This window comes from Rhinopithecus roxellana, chromosome 11 (genome assembly GCF_007565055.1).
Source record: "Rhinopithecus roxellana isolate Shanxi Qingling chromosome 11, ASM756505v1, whole genome shotgun sequence".
NCBI lineage: Eukaryota > Metazoa > Chordata > Mammalia > Primates > Cercopithecidae > Rhinopithecus > Rhinopithecus roxellana.
The window spans coordinates 12,551,328-12,558,999 of NC_044559.1; positions in this window are offsets into that span (position 1 = coordinate 12,551,328).

The following is a 7,672-nucleotide window of genomic DNA, read 5'->3' on the forward strand; positions in this document are numbered from 1 at the left end:
TATTAAGGTACCAGCAGACTTTTTTTAAAAAGGAAAAACTGCTAAAACATAATTAACTCAAAAATATGAGCATCTACACGTTGCAATTTGAATAATATAACAAAAGTCTACCTTTGAGCCCTTTATAGGTAAGGCTCAGGGCCCTTTATAGGTAAGGCTCAGGCCAAATAAGCTTCCCTGCTGCCCTAGGTCCTGCAGTCCGAGAGGGTTAGAGAAAGGTGAGATGAGAGGCGGGATTAGTGAGCCAGAGGCGCAAGAGGGAGGAGATAAGCTGAGACACCTCCCATGATGCCCCCTAGCCTGCTTGTCCTGGCCTGGGCCTGTCTCTAGTTATTTCTAGGGACCAGACCTGCTTCCAGCAAGACTGAAAATGCAGCCTGGGCTCATCATGCTCCTTCCTGGCCCCCAGCCCTCCCCAGGACTGGGTCTGATCCCTCCTCCTAGGACCCACACTGACAGCCCCAGTACCCGGCCAGCCAGGGCAGCCACCTGCCCCCTCCCATCAGCATGCACCCCGGGAGGGGACTTAGTGGGGAGACCCACAGCAGGAGCATTTAAGCCCCATGTGCTGAGAGTGGGCTTCCCAGCAGCAAGAGCCACCCTCACTGCAAGGTGGTGGGAGGCCTGCAATAAATGGATGCCAAGCAGGGACTTGAGAGAGCGTCTGGCCCAACACTAGTACTGTCCCCAGGGGAAGCTGAGGCCTGGACACAGGAAGGCACTGGCTAGGACTGGGGAGCCCTGGAGTCCTGCTGCCAGCTCGCGCCAGTGCTCCAGGCCTCTCTGGGCCTCACTTTCCCATCTGGCGGGTAAGGGTGTGATCATGCTCCTCATTCTGCTTTTGTCTCAGGTCTGTTCTTAGGATAAAATGAACTAGAGAGAGATGGATTTGTCAACTAAGTACTGTGCCTGTGGGCATCTGTGATGGATACAGTCTGGACTTTCTCAGGGTTTGGGATTCAGAGAGCAGTGGTCTCAGTTAGAGCCCTGAGGGGCCAGAGAAAGGGGTGGAGCTGAGCCTTGGAAGCAGGTGGGCCTGAGCAGGGACCAGCTCTGGACTGACCTGCCCCAGATTCTGAATGGGCTCATGGGAACAGGTCGGGCAGCAGAATGCCAGCCAAGCAAATTCATGAGGTCAGAGCAGTGTCCTAGCTTCATGAGAATGCTGGCTTGGCCTCTGGAAGTTTGGCTAGCTTGGCGTGTGGAAGTTCATAGTCCCCCTTCTCTGATTCCTGGCCTAGGAGGGGCCTAGGGACCCAGCGAAGCCCAGGTGGGATGCATTCTAGGTCCCAGCCCAGAATGGGGCCTCACTCTGCCCTGAGGAGCAGCCCCTCCTTTCTCATGATTGTGCCCTGAGGTGAGCGGGCCTGAGTGGGGAGCCCACCTGAGCCCTCAGCACATGTCCCAGACCCTCCTCTACCAGTGCATCCTGATTTAAGAGCAGAGGAATCACGCCATGTGCCTTGTCATGAAGCTTCCTTAAGGCCCCAGGCTTCCCTGCAGCCAGTTCCAGGCCCTGAGCTCACAAGACCTTCAGCCACAGCGGGTGGCTCAGCGTACCCTGTTGTTTCTCAAGCCTGCTCCTAGGGGAACTCAGTTGATGCTCCATCCTGATGAAGCGTGAGCAGCCCCACTCCAGGGGAGTGCTGCCTTCGTTCACTTGACCACTTCAGTTCTCAGAACCCTTTCCCAGCTGTGAACTCTGCCTGAGAGGCAGCTCTGTTTTGCAGATGGGGAAACCAGGCCTGGGGAGTGAATTGCCCAAGGGCAGGCTGTTGGAGCTGGGACCAGTCTGTCTGACTTCACAATCAGGGTTATTGCATGTCAAACCCTTCTCACTCTCACCACGAAGCTGATCCTTGGGACAGGGTGAGGAGGCAAGAGAGATAAGCCTGGGCAGACAACACAGTAAGATAGAAACCGTGGGGTTGGCCAGGGGGCTGTGGCACTCAGGGACTAGGGAGGTGGTTTAATAGTGAGCATGAGCTGAAAGGCCTGTGGGGACCCAATCACAGAGGGCTCTGACGGCCTGGCTGAGGTCTGACATTGTTGGATAGCACTGGGGAGTCATCAGTAGTGCAAAGACTCCATGCTTAGGACTCTGGACTGGGAACCAGCTTCTTTCGTTCGTGTTACTCCTTCCACTCTCTTTGGAAAAGCAAATTCATCACTACCACTGGTCTGAGCCAGAGAGAAGCCTACCTTCCCCAAAGGCTTAGCTATGATGTCATCCCTTCCTATGCTATTCTCTGTGGTATTAGGAAGAAGGAAATTTCATAGACTAAGCCATGAGCTGAACACGTGCCCAGCCCTTGAGGGCTCCAGGCCCAGGTGACATCAGGCAGGTGTTACCACTCACCTGGCTCCGAGGCTATTTACAGACTGTGTCATCCTCAGAAATAGCAGTGTTTCTCTCCACTCAGCTCACATGGTTTTTTATCCAAGGTGCTGATGAGTTTTGTCACCTAGGGATCCTGTAACACCACCTCTAGGCCTCACAAAGCCATAGAACAATCAGTTTGTGCTAAGCTGAGAATCTCATTCAGGGGTTGCAAACTCAGATGCCTGTGGGGGCCAGGCAGGTGATACATATGAGTGGTGCAAGCTGGTAAGGATGTAGAGAGTGAGGGGAGATGGCACTGTAGCCAAATAGCTAATGGATGTCCCAGGTAAAGAGTTAGCTGCTGCCCAGGCCATTGTTGTATATAGGACTATGGGTCCACACAGGCCACCCAGTTTTTCTCATCTTTCAATAAAAGCTGAAGACTTTAAGTTTTGTAGAAATCTAGTTTTCAAATGTTTGAAATGAATTTTAAAATAAAATTAAACACTGAATGAGCTGTAAACAACATATCCAAACTAGATGAGGACTCTGGACCAATAGTTTGTAAGCTCTGATTTCCACTGTACAGGTGAGAGGAATGAAGCTCAGAGACGGATGGGGAATGGCCCCAGGCCATGCAGCTGGGCAGTACCAGGACTGTGGTCAGACCCTTTCTTCACTCTCCCCATGGCCTTTTCTGCAAAGTTCACTCAGCAGACATGATTTCAGAGCACCTACTGTGTTCTGAGCCCTGAGCTTCACCCTGGGGATTCAGAAGGACAAAGGGACAGGAGGTTACGGTGCCCTGAGATGGTGGAACTGCTGAACGAACCTCTCCCAGGTGGCCCTGTGTGTGGCAGGAGTGAACACTGTGGTTGCTGTGGGGTACAAAGTTACAGTTGTTCTGGAGAGGCCCTCCAGGAGGGGCTGGGGGTGAAGGTAGCCCCGCTGTGGGCATGAGGTGGGGTTTCTATAATATTAAATATCATGAAGGCTGAGATCATTGTCAGTGCCAGTCACTGGGTCATACAACCTGTGCTGCCAGCCTAGACAATGGTCCTCAGATAGGATGAGGCCATGGACTTCATCTGTCTGGTTATGCTTGAGGGGTTTGGGGTCCAGGATAGCATCTGTCATGGGAAGGGAAACAGAGAGAGGTTCCCTGCAACTCAGAAATCCACCAGACCCTGCTAATGGGCTGCTGTGGGACTCTCTGGGGATGGAGTGTCCCCAGTGGCCTTTGTAAAGTCAGTACGTTCATCATCCTCTCTCTGCTGGCTTCTAAGAACCAGACCATGATGGGGAGGCAGAGGCAGAGAAGGGAGGTTCCACTGAGGCCCAGGGAAGTGGTGGGCACAGTGATCAGAGAGAGCGCCACAAGGGGAAGATGGGGGGAAGCTCTCCTCTGGAGTCCAGCTGGACTTTGAAAGTTATTCGTGTGATCTGGGTCACTGCGGGCCACTGAGAGCGGAGCCAGCATAGTAGGGTGGAGCTCAGCAGGGGGTGGCTCACCCTCAGCTGCTGGGCTCTCACACAACCTGCCTGGCCACAGCCCCCCCGCAACTCACAACTCAGCAGAGCTCACCTTCTACGGGTATCTGCGAGATAATCCATGTTTGTTGTTTGAAGCCACTAAGTGCCGGGTCATTTGCCATGTGCAATAGATAACTCATACCCATAGGACCCCGCCCCGGCCAGGGCTCCTGGAAGATCCCGTTGCTCCATGCACAGACAGTCCTGGATCTGCTGTCTCAGCAAGCTTGGTCACCAGCTCTTGGCAAGGACCTCACGGGCATGGTCAGGGAGAACTGGCCCAAGAGACAGGACTTCCTTGTCTTTGTAAAGACGTGGTGTGGGCTGGCTATTTCTGTCTCATGCCTCTGAGGGAGAATGAATGAAGCTTGGGAGAGTGGAGGATCTGGGAGAAAGTCCTCAGTGGCAGAGCCTGAGCTGGATCTGGCCATGGCATCCTATTGGCCTCTGGAAAGGGGACAGGGCCTCACTTTATGCCTCCGTGTTGGGCGCTCTGCACTTTGTAGATGTTGTTCTGAGCCTCAGGGTGACCCTGCAAAGTGGAGCTTGTTGTCCCTGCCTTACAAATAAAGGAATGGAGGCCATGAGAGATTAATGATGTGCCCAAGGTCACACTAGGGCCAAGCGGAGAGTGGAATTCTTCCCAACTGACCTGGCTCTGTGTCTCCAGGGGCAGGTGGGCTCTGAGTGGTGCCTCTGAGCTGACTTGTGCCAGACATCATCCCCTCCATGCAGCCTTTTCTTCCAGCTAGCCTGACACTGTGCTTAGTGATTGAGATCCATGATCCTATGTAGTCCTCACAATAACTCTGCAAGGAAGGTCTGTTATCTCCAGGTGGACACCAGGTGGCTGAGCTGGATTTGAACCCAGGCCTGGCTGACTCCACATCTGCACTCCCTCCCACTGACTGGGTCTTCTCACCCTAGAGAATCTACCATTGGCTCAGCCCTGCAGGATGACACGCAACAGTATAGCTAGGTAACACAGAAACACACTGACTTCATTTACACAGTCCCTGCCCAGAGTCAATAGAAAAGTACCTGGTCAGCAGGACCCACAAGGTTGCCAAGTTCAGTCCAGATTTGTCCTTGGTGCATGCCCCATTGCCACCTTTATTTACTGTTTACTGATTTGCAGTGGCTTTTCTCAATGCGTCATTATCCTCAGGAGAGGATCCCACTGCCAGTTGTCTAGGAGTGGGGCCCAAGACTTTGCCAAGCCTAAAATGCTGCTCAGTCAGACTTCGCCTGAGCTCTGGGCTCTCTGCCTTGTGGGTGCAAGGAAGCAAGCAGCCTCCAATTCTGCAGTTTCCCTTTTTTGGTCTGTTGTTTTGGTCTGTGCAATTTTGATGAATCTGCTGACTTGACCCTCTTTATCTCCACTGACTAACTCACATTGATACCTCTCCTTGCTCCATTAGAATAAATCTCCGGCTGGGCGCGGTGGCGCAAGCCTGTAATCCCAGCACTTTGGGAGGCCGAGACGGGCGGATCACGAGGTCAGGAGATCGAGACCATCCTGGCTAACACGGTGAAACCCCGTCTCTACTAAAAAATACAAAAAAACTAGCCGGGCGAGGTGGCGGGCGCCTGTAGTCCCAGCTACTCCGGAGGCTGAGGCAGGAGAATGGTGTAAACCCGGGAGGCGGAGCTTGCAGTGAGCTGAGATCTGGCCACTGCACTCCAGCCCGGGCGACAGAGCGAGACTCTGTCTCAAAAAAAAAAAAAAAAGAATAAATCTCCTTCTGGTCAACAATGCTCACCTTGTGATCCATATTGTCCACCTTCCAATCAATATGGTCCACCCTTGATGACTAGGGTTTGTCTTTTCCAATTAAGATAAGTGCCATGGTGAAACCCCGTCTCTACTAAAAAATACAAAAATTAGGCCGGGCACGGTGGCTCATGCCTATAATCCCAGCACGTTGGGAGGCCGAGACGGGCAGATCACCTGAAGTCGGGAGTTTGAGACCAGCCTGACCAACATGGAGAAACCCCGTCTCTACTAAAAATACAGAATTAGCTGGGCGTGGTGGCGGGTGCCTGTAATCCCAGCTACTTGGGAGGCTGAGGCAGGAAGAATTGCTTGAACCCAGGAGGCAGAGGTTGCAGTGAGCCAAGATCGAGCTACTGCACTCCAGCCTGGGCAACAGAGCAAGACTCTGTCTCAAAAAAAAAAAAAAAAAAAAAAAAAAAGATAAACGCTGTGGTAATAAGAATAGCTAGCTTTTGCTGCACTTAATACACTGCACATGGTAAGGATTTATAACATTATTTCTTAATCCCTGTGTGACCCTTGAGAACGAGTACTAGTATTAACTACTTTTTATAAATAGGGCCTCCAAAGTGGACAGAAGTCATAAGCCATCCAAGGTTACATGGGTCTTCCCTCATGTTAAGTGAGTGGCAGAACAGCCTGTATTTGGCCTTGCTCTGCTTAATCCCAGAACTTGGCTCCTGCCTCTAATGCTATCTTTGCTACTGTTGAATTTGAGTACAAAAGATCAGCAGGTCAGGCTGAGAGACGCCTCAATTTATGTGACAAAGATCTCAGATTGTAGATGAGCAGAGAGACTCAAACAGTTGACAAACTAGCAGCCTGTTCCTAGGACAGAGGGTCTGTATCACAGGTCCTGGGTTTGGATGAGTCCAAGCAAATCGGGGGATCACAGCGGAAGCTTCAGCTCCGTGGGGACAGGCCCAGCCCACTCAGCAGAGAATCAAGGAGCAGGGACCCTGCGAATCAAGGGTGTTTGGAGAAGATCTAACTAAGGGTGGTCACGACAGGAGTGTGGTGGGGTGGCCACAATGCCATCTCTAGAGAGATGAGGGCTGTACTGGGGCAGAGGCCACAGTGGGGCTTCATAGTCCTGACCAGGATGAGCAGGAGTCAGATTTGGGTACATGTAGACAGAAAGCTTCCTATCAGTCAGCGATATTGCAGAATGATAGTTTGAAGTAAGAAGCTCCCCATGGCTGAAGCTGTGCGAGAGATACCAAGTAAGGATGCCACAGAAGATGGCTGCTTGGCCTAAGTGGTGGGGCCAGGTGACCTCTCTGGCTCCTTCTGATTCAGAGACTCTACAATTTAGACCCCCTAAGTTGAGGCTGCTTGGGGGAACAGAAAGTGCAGGGTGGAACCTCAGAGTTTTGTTTCTTTTGGGGGAGGGTTGTTGTTTTTTATTTTTTAATTTTTTATTTTTTGCAGACAAGGCCTCACTCTGTCACCCAGGCTGGAGCTCAGTGGTGCTATCTGGGCTCACTGCAACGTCCACCTCCCAGGTTCAAGTGATTCTCAGACCTCAGCCTCCCGAGTAGCTGGGATTACAGGTGCGTGCCACCACACCTGGCTTATTTTTGTATTTTTAATAGAGACGGGGTTCACCACGTTGGTCAGGCTGATCTTGAACTCCTGACCTCAGGTGACCCAACTGCGTCAGCCTCCAGAGTTATTTATTGGCATATCAGTGAGTGAAATGTAACATGAAACCATAAAAGCCAGAAGAGAATACTGACATATGGTTACTGGTTTCAAAGTGGTCAAAGTTTTCTAAGCATAAAGCAAATTCAAGGAAACGTAAGGAAAAATATGCAACAATCTGGTGGCATACCTGGCTTAAAACTCTGCATTTCAAAGGTGCCACTGGCACAGTTGGAAGAATAACTTGTGTTTCTTTATTTCTCCCAGCCCTTTCCCTCCAAGCTTTGGGGCAAGCAGTCTTCAGAAACAAGGACAAAGATGTCAATACTTGGCTTTAAGGTTTCAAAAAAAAAAAAAAGTTAGGATACTTGCCAGTTGGTGTAGAAAATATGCAT